Source organism: Colobus angolensis, unplaced genomic scaffold, assembly GCF_000951035.1.
Source record: "Colobus angolensis palliatus isolate OR3802 unplaced genomic scaffold, Cang.pa_1.0 Scaffold27, whole genome shotgun sequence".
Classification (NCBI taxonomy): domain Eukaryota; kingdom Metazoa; phylum Chordata; class Mammalia; order Primates; family Cercopithecidae; genus Colobus; species Colobus angolensis.
The window spans coordinates 8,369,276-8,387,515 of record NW_012115932.1 but is presented as its reverse complement, the minus strand read 5'-3'; the positions used below and the strand labels follow the sequence as shown (position 1 = coordinate 8,387,515).

At 38.8% G+C, this 18,240-nt stretch overlaps 1 long non-coding RNA gene across 1 annotated transcript in view; it reads right to left on the bottom strand.

Moving 5' to 3' along the window:
• The window catches only part of LOC105515811, an 866,119-nt gene that overhangs the window by 665,225 nt on the left and 182,654 nt on the right, over positions 1–18,240 (bottom strand). Inside the window, exon 3 of the long non-coding RNA XR_001002393.1 lies at positions 16,506–16,579. This is a non-coding gene — a long non-coding RNA (uncharacterized LOC105515811). The remainder of the gene's footprint in view (positions 1–16,505; positions 16,580–18,240) is intronic.

Genomic DNA, 18,240 nt, shown 5'->3' with positions numbered 1-18,240 from the left:
TCTGCTGTGATTGGAAAGTACATATTAAAGCCATACTGTAACAACTGCACATGTTCCTTCAATGTGCTCCAGGTATTATCACACAAGAGGGCTCCTAGCTTTAACTATTTGTCAATGTGATTTTACTCTGTCTCACAGGCTTTGCTTTTGTTCTGTCCTGTGTTTCCTCAATCTTCCTTAGTCATTGGCTTTTGGTCTCATGGCCTGCATTTGCCCAGTGCTGCAGCAGCAGCAGAGGGCTTTGGCATGCTTGCTCTTTGATAAAAATTGTAATTTTTACATTTGGTTCTAGCTGAAAGCAGACCTTGCGTATTGCACCATATTAGATGATGGGCTATCCAGAAAATGCTGTTTTACAAACCCTTTGATAGCTTCAGCCCCAGGGTTTACTGTTTCATCCATCTAGGTAGGCGGTTCCTAAAAACTATATCAGCACTGTGCTTTGCTCAAATGAAACAAGCCACAAAGATTGGCTGATAACTATTGATTAATCAAAATTGTAAAATGCTTATTTGTACAATTTGAAATTAAATGTTTTATATACGGTTTCCTTTGTGGTTTGGTTTTGCCTTCCAGGTTATCTTATGTACTTTTTGAATCTGATAACATATTTCTTATCTCTCCCCCAATAACTCTGTAGGATATTTTACAAAAGCAAAGGCTCACACAATGCCTGTTGCTTGAGAATATGTACACAAAACAAACTAAATATGCTGTGGACAGCTAATGATTGAAACCCTAATGTCCTCTGGCTTTATTTTTGAATAGAGCCTGCGAGATTAGTCTAGAAAGGAACGATATTGCCTAACAGGGTTGTAAGGGTCTGTAGGGTTCATTCATGCATTAATTCTCTCAATCACACAAGATTCATAAATGCTTTCTGTACTAATGCTGAAACAGCTGGAGAACAATTTACAATATTTGTCTTCAAGTAGCTTCTAGTCCAGTGGTGAGGCATACATGGAGGTCGATGATTACAAATACCAGATGGCAGGTCTACTTAGTCTTCTTAAAATTGGTTCCTTAGCCTGCCATCTATCCCTGACAAGGGGTAGACACATGTTCCTTATCTTCTATATATGCATAATTTTAACTTAGGAAAAATGCCTTCAGGATCTAGAGTCTACCAGATCAGGATTCTACAGTCACCCGCAACTTATACTCCAGGCACCTTCCAAAACATATGTCAAGCCAAACCTTAAATATATAAATTAAATACATATAAAAATTAAATACATTTATAAATTATATATATATATATAACTTTGGCCAAGGTGATGGAATGTTGGCTCAGAGCAAGAAAACTACATACACAAAATGGAGGGAATGTCTGTATACAGGCTTTCCCTAAACAGTCATAAAAATACTTTATAAAAATGAAAATATAGCCAGTGGTGAGTGGCCTCCTTTATACTAATAGAGTATTAATTTGGAAAGAGAAAGCATTTGCAAATGCTTTGATGCTGCTCTGTTGTTGCTTTATAAAGTTCTTAGCAACATTTTTGGCTGTTATGTACCTTTCCTTTGTTTCCAGTTTGTTTAACTACTGTATGTGTGTGCAGGGAGGTATGTATGAGGGGTCCACGCAAGTAGAAACTCCATTTCTGAGGCTCCAAGCTGCTCTAGCAGAGCAGTTGAAATTATCTTAAATAAAAGTAGAATCATTCCAACACTGCCTGTGAAAGATGGTATTAACATGAGGATCATAAAAAATCGATTTCCAAATTGCCATTGGGTTGCTAAATAGCACAGGGAGGTGAGATGAAGAATTAAGAAGCAAACGGAAACTTAGATATCAGAAACAGCTCAGAGGAGGGCTGAATGTAAGGGAAAGGCATAAAATGATTTTGCCGAAGGCAGCTGACAATATGCATCAGAACAGCAGGGGGCGCTATGGTATTGCAGTTGTCAAATCTCAGTTTTAATAAAGAGAATTTTCAGATTTGTGGTTCTAGCAAAGAGGACATGTTAGTGATTCTTACTTTCGTAATAAACAACCTAGCTACAGACACTGGGATGAGCTTTAATGATCTGTATCTTCTATTGAGGCCAGGCGCGTGATCAGCACTTCCTGGGCTTTGCACAGAAGTGGTCTATATTACACACCAGTGTGAATGAATTTACCCTCGGGCTGGTGTTTTTCTTTCTAAATGTATAGGTTTGAGTTTTGAAAAAAATCATTCTTGCCTTTGGTTAATTGAGAGGAGAAACTTGCGACGTGGGAGAAAACGTGCTAAGTGTCAAGTAGGAAGCTAAGGAAAGATTTCTAAATATCAGAGGTGGTTTATTTAATTGTTGATACAAGCATTTTTTTAAACAATTTCAGTTGGCAAAGATGTAACTGACAAGTAGCAGAGTAGATGATTGTACACATCAACTCTTCCATAATAACGTGCCCTCCTCCCTCCCATAAGCAACTAGTTTCTTAGCTGTTTAGGCTGCCTCCTGAAAATAACTGTGTTTTTTTGTTTTTGTTTTGGGGATGGAGCCTTGCTCTGTCGCCCAGGCTGGAGTGCAGTGGCCCAATCTCAGCTCACTGCAACTTCCGCCTCCGGGGTTCAAGTGATTCTCCTGTCTCAGCCTCCCGAGCAGCTGAGATTACAGGCACCTGCTACCACCCAACTAAATTTTACATTTTTAGTAGAGACAGAGTTTCATCACATTGGCCAGGCTGGTCTCGAATTCCTGACCTCAAGTGATCCACTGTTCTTGGCCTCCCAAAGTTCTGGGATGACAGGCATGAGCCACAGTGCCTAGTCAACTATGTGTTTTATTCCTATTTATATTCTTACTTAAAATAGATGACTAGGTGTAAGCACAGTGAACTGAACTTATATCTCCTAGATCCATCCTTATTTAAAATTACTTGGACACCAAGAAACCTGCCCATCTTCTTTTAAAGCTACTAAGACATTACTAATGAGTGGACTCCCAGTATCCTTTTGAAATGGTAGCAGGGGTGACAGCCCATAGGACAATTATATCTGAAAGGCATCTGTTAAGCAAACTCCCTCTAAACTGAAATGATTTATTATAATTCAGGACACTGTATTAGTTTGCGAGGGCTGCCATAACCCATTACTAACAAACTCAGTGGCTTGAAATCATAGAAACTTATTTTCTTACAGTTTATGGGTTAGAAGTCCAAAACCAAGTTGTAGTCAGCAGGACCATGTTCTGCCAAAGGCTCTAGGGAAGAATCCTTCCTTGTTACTCTCTCGCTTGTACTGGTAGCTGGTGATCCCTGTCATTCATTGGCTTTTAGGTGCATTGCTCCAATCTCTGCCGCCATCTTCATATCACCCTCTTTTATATGTCACGATGTCCTCCCCTCTTTTTATACAGATACCAATCACTGGATTTAAGACCCACCCCAAATCCATGATGATATCATCTCAACCCTTAACTAATGACATCTGCAGAGACCTTATTTCCAAAAAACAGGTCATATTCTGAGGCTCTAAGTGGACATGAATTTTGGGGGGATACTGTTCAACCCATTATAGGCAAAAGTAAAGGTAAGTGAAGATTCTTGTTACTGGTTTTAATTGAAATAACAAAGAGTGGCAAATTAGTAAAACTGTGATGACCTAAAAGAGGTAAAACATGGGAAAGTAAGTACTTAGGAAAATAAACACAAATATGCTCCCAGCAAGGGCTTACACACTGTTTATTTATTCATTATTTTATTTTATTTTTTTTGAGATAGAGTTTCACTCTTGTTGCCCAGGCTAGAGTGCAATGGTGCGATCTCGGTTCACTGCAACCTCTGCCTCCCGGGTTTAAGTAATCCTCCTGCCTCAGTCTCCTGAGTAGCTGCGATTACAGGCAACCCCCACCTCAAGCCTAGCTAGTTTTTGTAGTTTAGGTAGAGATGGGGCTTCACCATGTTGGTCAAGCTGGTCTCAAACTCTTGACCTCAGGTGATCCACCGGCCTCGGCCTCCCAAAGTGCTGGGATAACAGGGTGAGCCACTTCACCTGGCCCATCCTATTTATTAATGGAGTTGAAGCAGAACTAAAAGTAGTTAGTGGCTACACCAATAAGCTGACTTACAAACTGGCTGACACATTTCACCGCTAATGATCAAATGATTTCATTTGGATAACTGCATTAGAATTGTACCATTCAAATTGTACCTGTATATGACAGAAAGAAAAGTTGTATGGAGACTGTTGTTACTGACATTCTAGCATTACCACACATTGGTGATGCAATGTCAGCTATTTACTCCTTCTGGGAATTTGTTTCTTTATTTACAAAACTGAATTCATAATGATGTCTTTGGAATTATCAGAGGACGTGTGGGGGCAAAGGGCAGAGAAGGGGACACAATAAATATTAATTTACTTATCCTCTTTTCTTTCACTTCTTCAAGTACTAGTCTCTTTCTTCCAACAGAAATGCATCCATACTTTTGAAGGGCACACAAATTTCTGATGGTTTGTTATTTCATACAATGATAATACTGAGTGTTTTTCAGGCATCATCATCATAATGATTTATCCAGAATAGTTGCATAGAAATTATGCTAACAGATTTTCTAAGACAGAAAAAAATGTCCAATACCTACTTGTTTTCCATGTTACCAAACACCCAGCTTACTGAACAGTTCATTTATTTGACAAATATTTATTGAACAGCTAAAACTCTTAGCACAGTACTTGGCATATATTCATGTATTTATTTTTCCTTCTACGAGCATGGATCGTATGATTACTACATGCCAATACTGTGCTGGACCTGGGCCTTGCTCTCATGGAGCCACACTTAGTCAAGGAAACAGTTAATAAAATAATCATGCAAATGTAGCACGCTGGGCATGACAAGGAATAGCACAAGAGAATTAATTGTGTTCTAGGAGTAATTTTGACCTACCCACAAATTGCAGACTAAGTTTCCCTAAGGAAGTAAAAATTGACAATAAACTTGAAAGACAAAAGGAATTAACCAGGAGAAGAGCGTGAAGGAATCCTGCTATGGGTGGAACAGAACGCACAAGCAAAAGAGAACCTATGGCACATGAGGAGGACTTTTAAAAGTGTGACCAGAGAGGGAAAAGCGATGGGAGTGTGGTATAACATGAGGCTCAAGAGTTAGAGAAGAGCGAGACTGTGTGGAGTCATGCAGGTGAGGTTAATGAGTTGTATTTATTTTTTTATTTTTTATTGTATTTTATTTTACTTGAGATGGAGTCTCTCACTGTCCCCGGGGCTGGTGTGCAGTGGCACGATCTCGGCTCACTGCAACCTCTGCCACTCAGCTTCAAGCGATTCTTCTGCCTCAGCCTCCCAAGTAGCTGGGATTGCAGGTGCCTGCCACCATGTCCAGCTAAGTTTTTGTAGTTTTAGTAGAGACAGGGTTTCACTATGTTGACCAGGCTGGTCTCAAAGTTCTATTTTTAACCTAAGAGTAACAGGATGGCACTAAATCTTCTTAAGCAAGATAGAATGCACAGATTTGGCAGCGGAGAGTTCCTTCTTGTTGCAATTCAGTTGGAGCAGGGCAAAAATAAACTTAAGTAAACCAATTTGAGGGGCCACTGGAGTAGGTCAAGTGACTAGTTTGGATCAGAAAACATGTTGAGGGTGAAATCCATAGGATTGGATATGAGCAATATTGACTGAAAAAGGGACATGGGAAGGGGACCAGTTTTTTGTAAGGAAGAGTTGGGCCATGTTAAATATGTACATAGGCAGCTGGAAAAAGGGATCTAGGGTCCAGAAGAAAGGTCTAGATTGGAGTTACTAACATGGGGGTTATTAATGTGATTAAAATCATTTCTAGCAACTATATATAAAAAGAAGAGAGATCTAGGGATTAAAATAAATATATGCCAATATTAGATACATAATAAATAATGGCAACTAATTTTTTAACTGTCATTTGCCAAATATATGATTTAAAATCCTAAAGTGATTTTACCTTATGAATTATCAAAACCTGAATCATTTTTTAAAGTAAATCAATACATGGAGTAAAAGTTCTCTTCCTATATTTTTGACCTTTTCTAATTGGACTAGGTCTTGAATTAGGTTGCTGCAAATCAATTTATTCTACACATACTTGATAGTACAAGGGTGGGTAAGACAGGCTCCAACCAGTTCCCAGGGGCTGTAGCTAGAGATTCTACAAGTAAAAGTGTAACCACAGCGTAGAGGAAGCACTAGACTGCATGTGTTAAGGAACCTAGAGTTATATATAGGAGGGATGATATTGTGTGATATTTTAATGGAATTTGGCAGAAGGAATCAGGGAAGACTTTTAGAGGAAGTAATATTTAAGCAGAGTCTTGAAGATTGAATAGAAGGAAGCCAAGTATAGCGTGGAAAGGAAGGATTCCAAGAGCATAGAAGAGTGCATTCAAAGACCCAGAGTCAAGACCATGATGCTCTCTCAGAAATAAAAGCACTTCAGTATGACTAGAGTGAGTGAAATGCTTCATTTCAAGAAGTGGATGAATTTTAAATCATAAATGTTCAAATAAAACCTTCTGTTGTCCCTTTTAAATAGTTGGCAAGGAGTTGGAAAGGAGGCATCAAATGCAAATAAAAACACCTTTATAATGATTCAACATTCCTGAAAGGTTTGCACGTTGACATAGGGAAAAACATTTCTCTGAAATTGCTTTGAATCTTCATATAGGATATAATAGCACATTATATATAAGTTGGTGTATCAAAATTTTCCTCTACTCCCTTGACAATTCCCTTTTTTTCTTTTGAGCTGAAACTCTGTTAAAATTTGTTGATTACCACTTTTAAATAAAGAACTCCCTCCCTAGTGTGAGGTTTTAAGGCTTTCTGGTGATGAGTACCAGCACATGATATGACATTTGAATGTAATATTAACCCTGCTTCATGTGTAAAGTCCTACACTCATTCTAATTCAACAGCATGGTCCAGGGAACAATACCAGCCCATTATCTAATGAAAATAGTGATTGGTGATGGAAACTTAGTATGGAAGATACCTAATGATCTGAAGTACAAATAGTACTTGAAAACAGGTGTGCTCACATTAATTCTTTCTTATATATTGATCAGGTGTATTTGAAGTGAGATTTCCCAATATATTATTATTATTATTTTTCTTCCAAGTGAGGATTAGAAATTTTTCTGTCAGCTGTTAACTTCTCCAACCTAAGGTTATTAGCACTGGTAATTAAATAACTCTGTTATGTGTGAGAAGCATTAAGATAAATACTCTTAAAGGAAAGAAACAGTTGGAAAAAACATATATGTGTGTGTGTGTGTGTGTGTGTGCGTGTGTAGACTACTTCCATTGCTGATTTTCTCTTTCCTTAAAATTAAATGAATTCTTCATTTGCTATTATAAACTAAATATTTCCTTTGAGTCCAATTAGCATTGCTGAAAGAAAAAGCAAATCAAGGCTCTGTTCAGCATGCATCAATGTAATGGAAAATCAGGTCTTTTATTCTAGCTTTAATAACTGCAGCTTGATTAGAGGCAAAGAAAAGCCTATGAAGGGAGAAGGGGGAAAATGAGAAGGACTGCCAAATTAGTTCTATAAGAATTCTCAACCTGTCTGCTCTCTGGCTCACTATTCAAATGCTAATTGAGCCTTTTGGTAAACAGAATGGGTAATCATGGAAGACAAAAACAGACACAGCAAACAGATGACATATCATACCTTATCCAAAGCAGCATGGCATTTTTCTGATAAGCTTCGGAAGACTAAAAATTTTAAGTCCTAGGGTCTTATTTTTCTGGAAAGATTATAATTGATATAATAAAATAAATATTACATAATCAAATAAAAAATGACAAAGAACCACTTTGTTTCAACAATGAAACCAGTCATGTTATAATTAGATAAGAGGATTTATATTCATAGCTATAAACATGAAAGTAGACCATGAGTCTGGATAAAGGCAAGTTTTTAATTCTTAAAAATTAATTACATGGCATTATTCTTATCAGTACACAGAATGCATTAATTATACAATTAATAAAAAGATGAAAGGTTTTTTTTGTGTGTGCAATTGTAATGCACAGGGGGACATTTGGTTTTATACCCAAAATTGTCCTTCAGGCATTTCTATAATCTTCTTACTAGGCAATGTCAAGACCCTAAACCAGTTAGTAGGAATATTGAATGGAGTGGGTCTTTATGTTAGCGCTTAGACACATTTCGGAAAGGTTGTGGATTTCCATGTAATTGGGATCTAAGGTGTAATAGGTTTAATTTGAGGTCCTCTTTAAAAGAACAGGAGGAAAAGGCATTGTCAGCAATGTGTAATAGCCAGGAAGAAGTGGCAGCTCACTCATTCACAATGGGCTTCCATAAGGATGAAAAAGTGATTATCTTACTACAACAGTTATTTCTCTGAGTGCTTCCATCATCGGCAAAGCACAGAAAATGCCTTGTGTGTGCTACCACTTTATCCTTGAAAACATTTTAAAGCTATAAATAACATTCACGAAGAAGAAATGTAGTAGTGGAAAGACAGCTGGCTATCAGGAGCAGAGCCACAGGCCAAATCCATTTTAGCAAACTCCAAGGGACTGTCCAAATTCTCTTGCTGTCTCTCAATTGTGTTTTATCAACTATTACTTGGAGTAAATGGGCTATCAGCCAAGGCTAGGAAATCTGTTTTTGTTATATACAAATTGTTGATGTAATGTACAGCAGGACAGCATGGTCAGACTGCAATGGTATTTGACTTGCCTGACCTGCTGGCAATATCGCATGTGGGAAAAAACATGCTACTAGTTTTCACCTGAAAAGATAGCACTCAGCTATTTTACGACCTCTAAATAATGCAAAATAGTCTTGAAATTAAAAAGCCCCAGATGTTAAGTGTTTTAGAACAAAACTGGAGCAATATCTGGACTACCATAACAATGACCACCTTGCTGTTTGGGATAGGAAAGGGGAAAGACCCCAAAATAGAATGTATAGAATCACAATCAGTGTTGGTGTTTAGGTGGGGACTAAGTGGGTGGCTATATCTCCCCCATTGTGTCCACCTATCTCTGTTCTTTGATTTGGATAATTAGTATAAAGTGATATGAAAATGCATCTTCCTACCCATTCAGATCGTATTACTAAGAACCCCATATGCTATAGAAAATCTAAGATTAGCCGGGCGCAGTGGCTCACGCTTGTAATCCCAGCACTTTGGGAGGCCGAGGCGGGCATATCACAAGGTCAGGAGATCGAGACCACGGTGAAACCCCGTCTCTACTAAAAACACAAAAAATTAGCCGGGCGCAGTAGCGGGCGCCTGTAGTCCCAGCTACAAGGGAGGCTGAGGCAGGAGAATGGCGTGAACCCAGGAGGCGGAGCTTGCAGTGAGCCGAGATGGCGCCACTGCACTCCAGCCTGGTGGACAGAGTGAGACTCCGTCTCAAAAAAAAAAAAAAAAAAAAAGAAAATCTGAGATTAAACATGCATTTCCATTCTGTCATGCTATTCTGTCTCTTCTCTTTCTCTCTCTGCCACACACACACACACGCACACACACACACCCCATCCTCTACAAATATGCTTTGCCTTTTCTATGGCCTGTCATTGTGTTGTTTTCTGTCCCTGGGCATATTAACATTCCAAGGTTAATGATGAGACACCTTGAAAATGTAGTGTTTGTTTAGCTTAAGGTAATGTTTTAAATGACTGTGTGTGGCAATCTCATTGCTTCTAAAACAAAGCCCATCTACAATCTGAACCTGCATTCTATATTAACACCTCAGACACATTTCTGCAGTTTTTTTTTTTTTTGTCATCCTGTCCTGGTTGAAAAATTATATGTGAGACTGGAGGTGGCAAACACTAGAATCAGTTTAATAGGTTCAAGCTTTGAAAATCACATCTCTCCAAGCCTTATTATCAAACTGATGTGCTGTGGCATCTTATCCTTTCAAAGTTTCCTGAATTCCTGGAAAATGGAGGAAAGGAACTGGTATTTAGCCTCAGTTCATTTAGGACTCCTTTGGAATTATAAATCTGAATTTTAGCCTTATCCCTCTACGAGGAACTTTGCAATTCTTATAAGAATAGGTGGCAAATTTTTCCCTAAATATGAAGACACTTCTACTTAGTAGGGATGTATGTGCTCATGATACCTAACAGTTATTTTCCCCTTATCGGACTCACAGTTAATCTAAAAGGGGATTCAAGTTGTCATTAGAGCACATGGTAGATTTGTGCTTCCCTTCTCTGTTGGTGGGTGAATGGACTGTGGTTTGCTTTGACCAGTGACATGGGACCAAAAGAGTTTTGTTTCTGAATGCAATAGCAAGCAAAATTGCCAAGGAATCCAGGCTGGAGTGCAGTGGCACAATCTCGGCTCACTGCAACCTCTGCCTCCCGAGTTCAGGTAATTCTCCTGCCTCAGCCTCCCAAGTAGCTGGGACTACAGGCATGTGCCACCATGCCCAGGTAATTTTTGTATTTTTAGCAGAGATGGGGTTTCACCATATTGGCCAGGATGGTCTTGATCTCTTGACCTTGTGATCCACCCAACTCAGCCTCCCAAAGTGCTGGGATTACAGGTGTGAGCCACTGCGCCCAGTTGAATTTATTTTTAAGAACAAAAGAAGCATACACCATCATTTTTGTGCATACACACTTAATACTATATTTTTTTCTTTCGACAGTCCTGAAGACAGCATTTGAAGCTACTGCTATTTGGTAAAGTGTATGTCTAAAAGGACTATTAGGAGAGAGAGAATCAAGCTTTTTTAGATTTTCAGTATGAGTGTGTTCAGAAGACAAAGCAATTGTTCTCACAAATATGCTTATTTAAGATTGTTACAGAAATTTGTTTCCCTTCTTCCAAATAGTATGTTTTGAGAGCTAAAAATCATCCTATCATATTTGGACAAATAAAAGTAGTTACTGCTAAGGATCAAGTGATTACTTCCTTTAAAAGTTGTGTATGCTATATTTGATAATCACAGCTTCTAATTCTCAAAACAAGGTCTCACTTTGGCATATCTTTTGAATTTGAATTGATACTATGGATACGAATCTGTATATTCAAATATTTTGGTGTAAGTGTATGTGTGTGTAAGATACACAAGCTTAACCCCTTGCTTCAAGGAAATTTGAATAGCACAATCTAAATTTGCAAACAAAGTAGAAGGCAGTTATTCAGCAAATTATTAAGAATATGTATGATTGCCATAACATTGGGTGTATCCCGGGGGTATAAACAATTGAAGAAAACCTCTAATACTCTGTCTCTTTTATAAATACATACACATTATGTGGGTAGCTCAAGGGCAAAATACGTTGAAGATTGATTTCCCAGATTCATTCTGTGTGTTGGAGAAGTGCCCTTCCCAGTAACTCAGAATAAATTGAGGGAGCATTTCATCATGAGAAGATAGGCTGGCATGGGAGAAGTTTAATAAAAAGTATTTCATCCAGATTGCTGATCCAATCCAGATAGAGCTGAGTAACTTTGGTTTTTTCCTATTTAAACTGTGGAAAATTTTAGATTTATATAAGGTCCAGTTAGACTTCCTCCATTTTGTGAATAAAGCATGTATGAATGTTGTTTGGTGAATTCATTATATCAGCCTATATATTACCCAGAAAAATATTTCCATTTATAATTTTTCTGCCAGCATGTGATGACAGGCTTTATGTGCCAAGGAGATCGAAAAGGACTTATGAAAATATTCAGGACAGCACAGAGGGTTTTTAGGACAGTGAAATACTCTGTATAATACTGTCATGACTTGTATATGTCATAATACATTTGTCCAAATCCATAGAGTGTGCAACACCAAGGGAACCCTTATGTAAGCTATGGACTTTGGGTGATAAGGATGGTCAATGTAGGTTCATCAGTTGTAACAAATGTATCAATCTGGTGGTGAATTCTGATAGTGAAGGAGGCTATGCATATGTAGAGCAGGGGGTAGATGGGAAATCTTCCATATCTTTCTCTTAATTTGGCTGTGAAGCTTAAACTGCTCTAAAAAAATAAAGTCTTTATATATATACATGAAGGATATATAAAGCCTCTTGTATTCTGCTGCCTTCCTCCCTTTCTGAACTTACCTGCGACTGTTCTGCTGCATGGAACCTACCCTTCCTGTAATCCAGACTTTTTGCAACATTCTGAACATGCCATTTTCTTTTGTACATATAGTTCTTTCTACTGGAAATGTTCTTCCTTCTTGTCTATGCACAACTATTTGCTATTTCATCCTGTGAAGTCTAAGAGCTCCATTAATCACTGTCTTTTCCAGGACCAATTTTTGTATTCTCCCGTGTGGGTTAGGAATACTCCTCTCTAGTTTCATGGCATACTGGAATTTTCTGCTCCTACTATTTTGTAAGCATTGGTTTACATATTTTCAGGCATTTAGAAATAATAATCTTGGTTTTGAAAAAATATCTTTATTCATGATATCTGCATATACAGAAACTCAATAATTTGTGGAGTAAATGAATGGGTGAATGAAAGCTGATACATTGGAAAGGTACTTTGGCAATTCATTAGCTATGGTAAGACACTGAAAAAACAATGAGGTAGAGGCCTGCCCATACCACACAAAGTCAAAAGTCAATATGATGAATACATACACTGCAAGCTCCTAAGAGATTTAGTTGAAATTATTTATTAAATAAATGCTTTCATGTTCTATTACTTATGTCATATTTGTTTTGTCTTCATTTTTTAAGTGAAATAATTGTTATAGTCTGATTGTGTCCACCAAGCTATAATCTCCAATGCAGTAGTGGTGGGAGCTGGGGACTTTGTGAGATGCTTAGGTCATGAGGGCTCTAGCCTCATTCCTGCATTAAGGCCATTTAAAAAGGGCTTAACAGAGGGAGTTTGGTGCTGTTTTTGCCTCTTTCATCTCTTCTGCCACGTGAGGATATAACATTCCTCCCCTCTGGACGATGCCTCAGCAAAGCACTATCATGGAAATGGAGACTTGGGCTCTCACCAGATGTCAAACCTGCCAGGACCTTGATCTTGGACTACAAGATTCCAGAACTGTGAGAAATAAATTTCTGTTCTTTATAAGTTATCTAGTCTCAGGTATGTTGCCATAGCAGCATGAATGGATTAAGACAAGAATATTAAAACCCTACCTCACTGGCAAAATGCCCCTGCATACCTTAGGCATGAACATGTGAGCTTGCTTCTTTGCCACCTCTATTCCATCATAAGAGGTTTTCCAATGGTTTTGAAAAGCTAATGTTCACTTCTCTTGCCTAGCCTTTAACATGGGGTCAGTTACAGAATTTTCAGAGCCCAGTTCAAAATAAAAATGTGGGTCCCCGGCTGGGGGCAGGAAAATCAGTCTCCCATTCCAAGGAAGCCATTGCCCCAACCCAAGGATAAAAGGCAACCTTCAAGGTCTTGCAGTCTTCATGACCGGACCCACTTGGTACCCAGTAAAGGTGTGAGTGAGAGGCCCCCTATGAAGCACACTGTGGTACTACTGGCTCAGTGGAGAGCTGGTTGCCACTTTATTTATGGCACCAATAGAGAAAGGGCGGAAGGTGATGAATATACTTATCTGCCAGAGCAGGCAGGCTTCACAGCCATGGCACCAAAGCAGTAGCAAAGGGCCTTCTATTGAGAAAGGCCCAATATTTGGGGTTCCATGCTCTGTGGTGGCTGTCTTGAGATTCTTTTTTTTTTTTTTTTTTTTGAGACGGAGTCTCGCTCTGTCGCCCAGGCTGGAGTGCAGTGGCCAGATCTCGGCTTACTGCAAGCTCCGCCTCCCGAGTTTACGCCATTCTCCTGCCTCAGCCTCCCGAGTAGCTGGGACTACAGGTGCCCGCCACCTCGCCCGGCTAGTTTTTTTGTACTTTTTAGGAGAGACGAGGTTTCACCGTGTTAGCCAGGATGGTCTCGATCTCCTGACCTCGTGATCCGCCTGTCTCGGCCTCCTAAAGTGCTGGGATTACAGGCTTGAGCCACCGCGCCCGGCCTGTCTTGAGATTCTTAACACTTTTATCTTTGAAACTATTTCGTAAGATATTCAATGGGAGGATGGGACTTGTGCCTGGAGGCTTGAAGCTTCAGCTCATGTGCATATGAATTTCTGGGTTATACTCTTGGTAACCCATGTCTTCCCCCCAGAATTCTGGCCTTGCCTGACATCTCCACTCACATGTCCAAGCACCCCACAATGATCTTAGCCCTCTGTCCAATGGGCAACCCAGTCACTTAGGCATGGAAGGGTCCATGTTCTAGCAGGGGCCTCTTCCACGAGCAGGGGTTTGGGCGTGAGCCTGTGGAGGGCTAGGATATTTTTTTAATGACCAAATCTTTGTCATCCTTAATAAACAAAAACAACAAAAGCTCATACTTCTTGTAAGCCTCTCTCTCATCAGACTGCTGTCTTTTCTTCCTTACCCTTCACTGAAAAACTTCTTGAAGCTCCACTGTTCTCCTATTCCATATCTTACTCACTTTTCAATTCACTACCAATTGGTTTCTGCTACCATTACTCTACATTAAATATATACTGTATTATCGAACCCTGACAACCAGTAAGTCTTAGATCGGTGTCTTAAGAGCTTTAATAATATTGTCTTAATTTTCACAATAATCTTTTGGAGTAAGTATTGCATTATATATATTTTATAGATGCTAAACACAAGGCACAGAAAGATTAAATCATTTGCCTCGGGTAACACAGTGAGTGGTGGTGCCAGCGTTTTAATTAAAGAACTCTAGCTCTAGAGGCCCTGCTGTCACTGCTATGACCTCCGGCCTTGCAAACAGTTCAACTCTGGCCTTCTGACTGACAAATCCAGTGGTTTATTCATTTATTTATATCTTCTTACTATCTAAACAATTTTTCAAACAATGCTGAGCACTTCTTCCTTTTTGAAGCAGTGCTCTCTACCTTCAAGGGCAGTGTTTCTTCCTGATTTACCCCTTATACCTCCAGTTGTCTCATAGCCTTTTACTTCACGTCCATCTCCTGTTGATTTGCCCCTTATATATTAATGTCCTAAATGAGTCTTTTCCCGGTCCTGTATTCTTTCTGCTCTACAAAATCTGCCTGAATGATCTATTGGACAGTAGCCACTCTCTTATCTGAGGTCCCCTAACAGGCCTTTTGAATTGAAGAGTCATATCTATCTTTTCTGTGAAAACTAGTGACTCACTCAAAGTCTTTGACTGCTTGTGACCAGTTGGCTATAATCTGTGTCCTGTCTCTCAACCATCATTTTCCTTTCACCTAGCAGAGTTGTTGTCTCACCCCACCAGTCAAGTTTATTTCCAAGCATGTGTGTTGAAGTCTGTTGGCCTGCTAATGAGCAATATCTTGTAACTGCTGATTCAACCAGCATTTAAACTTGTTACCCTGGACTTCATTTCATGAGAAATTATAAATTTCCTTATGTTTTTCTGTTAGTTTTCTTTTGTGTGTGTGTGTGTGTGTTATATTGGTTCAGAGTTTCTTACTTATCTGTGCCCTTTATGGTTTGGCCATGAACTTCTAAACCAGGAAATAAGATGCTGAAAATCTTTGTATCTAGTTCAGAGTCTGTCATATAGGTGTCTGATACACATTTAACGACTGATATGCTTTGGTTCTGTGTCCCCACACAAATCTCATCTCAAATTGTAATCCTCATGTGTCGAGTGAAGGACCTGTAATGCCTGTGTGTTGAGGAAAGCAGGTGATTGAATCTTGGCAGCAGTTTCCCCCATGCTGTTCTCCTGAGAGTGAGTGCATTCTCCTGAGATCTAATGGTTTCATAAGGGGCTGTTTCCCCTTCGCTTCTCTCTCAATCTCTCTCTCTCTCTCTCTCAGCCCCCTACACTGCCATGTAAGATGTGCCTGCTTCCCCTTCCACTACGATTGTAAGTTTCCTGAGGCCTCCTCAGCCATACAGAGCTGTGAGTCATTGAAACCTCTTCCTTTATAAATTACCCAGTCTCGGGTAGTTCTTTATAGCAACGTGAGAGTGGACTAATAAAATGACTAAATGAAGAAATTAGAACATGAGCTTCCTTAGATGTCTAAAAGATAATTTCAGTGTACAATTTTTAGAATCAATCTTATCGAGTTAGCTAAGCTCATCATGTTAACATTATTAGATCTTAAAAATATATCTTTAAAAGAGAAAAGCAGAAACCACAGTAAGAGAATCTTTTTTTGTTTATTTTTTAGTTTCATGAATTGTAACCTAAAGACCTAGCACAAGATTTGCGATCAGAGGAAAGTGTTGAACCCTTAGGGCAGGTCAGTTATTACTAAAAAATGAATCTTTATTTACCAAGAGGAAAAACTAGCAAATCAAAAGGGAAATGATTTTCATTTTTATGAAAGAATCTCAGTAGCTATTAGTATTGGTACATTAACAACTTAGATAACATGTGGTGGGAGCAGCCTGCAGATGTGGCCTTAGACAAAAACTGTAAACAGACAAAGTTCATCTACACAGTCTCTCTTTTGGTCTTTCTTTCTTTTTATATCTCCTTGGCCAAGTTTCCAGCCATTATGTTGACTTTTAATTACCCAGTTTCTACTGCTTTCTTAGCTCACCTGTGTCTTCCCAGGGTCTTTCCAGCACCTTGTCTAGACATTGTTTCTTCTTTCCCTCTCCAGAAGATACTGTGCTGACATGAAGAGACAGTAAATTTAGAGTTTAAAAAATTAAACTGTAAATAGTCTACCTATTAGTGTTGCCATCCTTCTAAATCAGTTTTCTCACTTGTAAAATAATACCAGCTACCTAATAGGATGATTGGGAAAGTTAGGAAGCTAAGGTAGCAGAGAGCACAGAGTAAGCACTCAAATGTCATCTACTGTTGTATGCCTGGGTACGTGACCTTGGAACGACTGCTCATCGGTTAAATGGGGACAACATTCACTACCTAAAAGATTGCTCTGATGTTAAATAAAATAATGTATGTTATGTGTCTAGCACAGAGTGTGATATATGATAATCTGGATAATAAATTACTTGAAATTATAATTCTTTGATTGTCTAAACTGTTATCTACTAAAGGTTTCATGTCTCCTAATACATAAGGCAAGTTAACTAAGTTTCATATACATTTCTGAAATCATGGTAAAACAAAAGGCAGAAACTAGAATACTTTTAATATTGGTGTGACTGGTTCTAAGCTAAAGAAACCAGCATGGTTTATAAGAGGAAAGATAAGAAGACTGAGGGCTGGGGAACTCCAACCTGCAGAATTTGGGGGAATCAGGAGTGGCCAGCCCAGGAGATGAAGAAGGTAGTGCCAGTGAGGTCTGGGAGCATGTGATGCCTTAGAAGGTAGGTGAAGGAAGAGTTTCAAGGAGGAGAGTGATCAGCTGCATCATGTTGTGCTGCTTGGTCAAAACATGAAAGACACGAATTTACTGTCTAATACTTGAAAGTTTTCCTTGATTGGTGTTCATAATTTTGCATCTGTGTAAAATAATGAAACCCATGTCCTCCTTTTTTGGAGTGTGGCATACTATTTACCAATACAGGTCATACAAGGCAAGGTTTTCAGAAGCCTTCTATTTGCCCACATACTCACTTGTCTTTTCCCTTTAGGCCTAATTTCTGACATTTCCCTCTCGATAAGATAGCATCAGATTGTTCCATTTGAGCCAATTACAGTTTCTGGAGAAAGCAGGTTTTAAACCTGTCCTTAATCCAGTCATTCGTGGCAAGTGAAAGTTTTACACCAAAATTGCCGGTTTGGATAAACACTGAAGAGCAGCCTATCTTACTGGGCTGTTTATAAATGGAAAGCTTATCAGTTTGTGGGGAAATATTTTATTTTAAAACTTCAAGATATTGATAAACACCTTCCAAACTAGGTAAACCTCAAACTTGAACTATGTTCCAGCTTATTAGGTAGAAAATGGTTAATACCATGATGTTTGCTTTGAACACTGTTCTCCACTTTGAACTCAGTAATTTCATACTTTCAGAGGATAGATGGCTGAAACTTCCTTAGCAAAATGGACAAAGCTTTCTAACATGTGGATGGAAGATAATGGCAGAGAAGTCAGTTCTTTCTGGTTTTCCTACTTATATAAACCTGAGAAATTAAATTTGTCAAAAAGAAGTATTTTGTTTATATCCTAAATTTGCATTTTGTGTTTTGCAGTTGATGTCATGGCATCCCCAAAGAAGGTGGAAAAAGAATGTGTTTTGCAACAAGGGCTAATCGAGTTTATTACATGTAAACCATTCATAAAACATGGAGCTAAAAGAAACCTTTTTTTTTAAACATTGTTGATTCTAACCAAGTCATCTTTATACATCGTCCCTCAA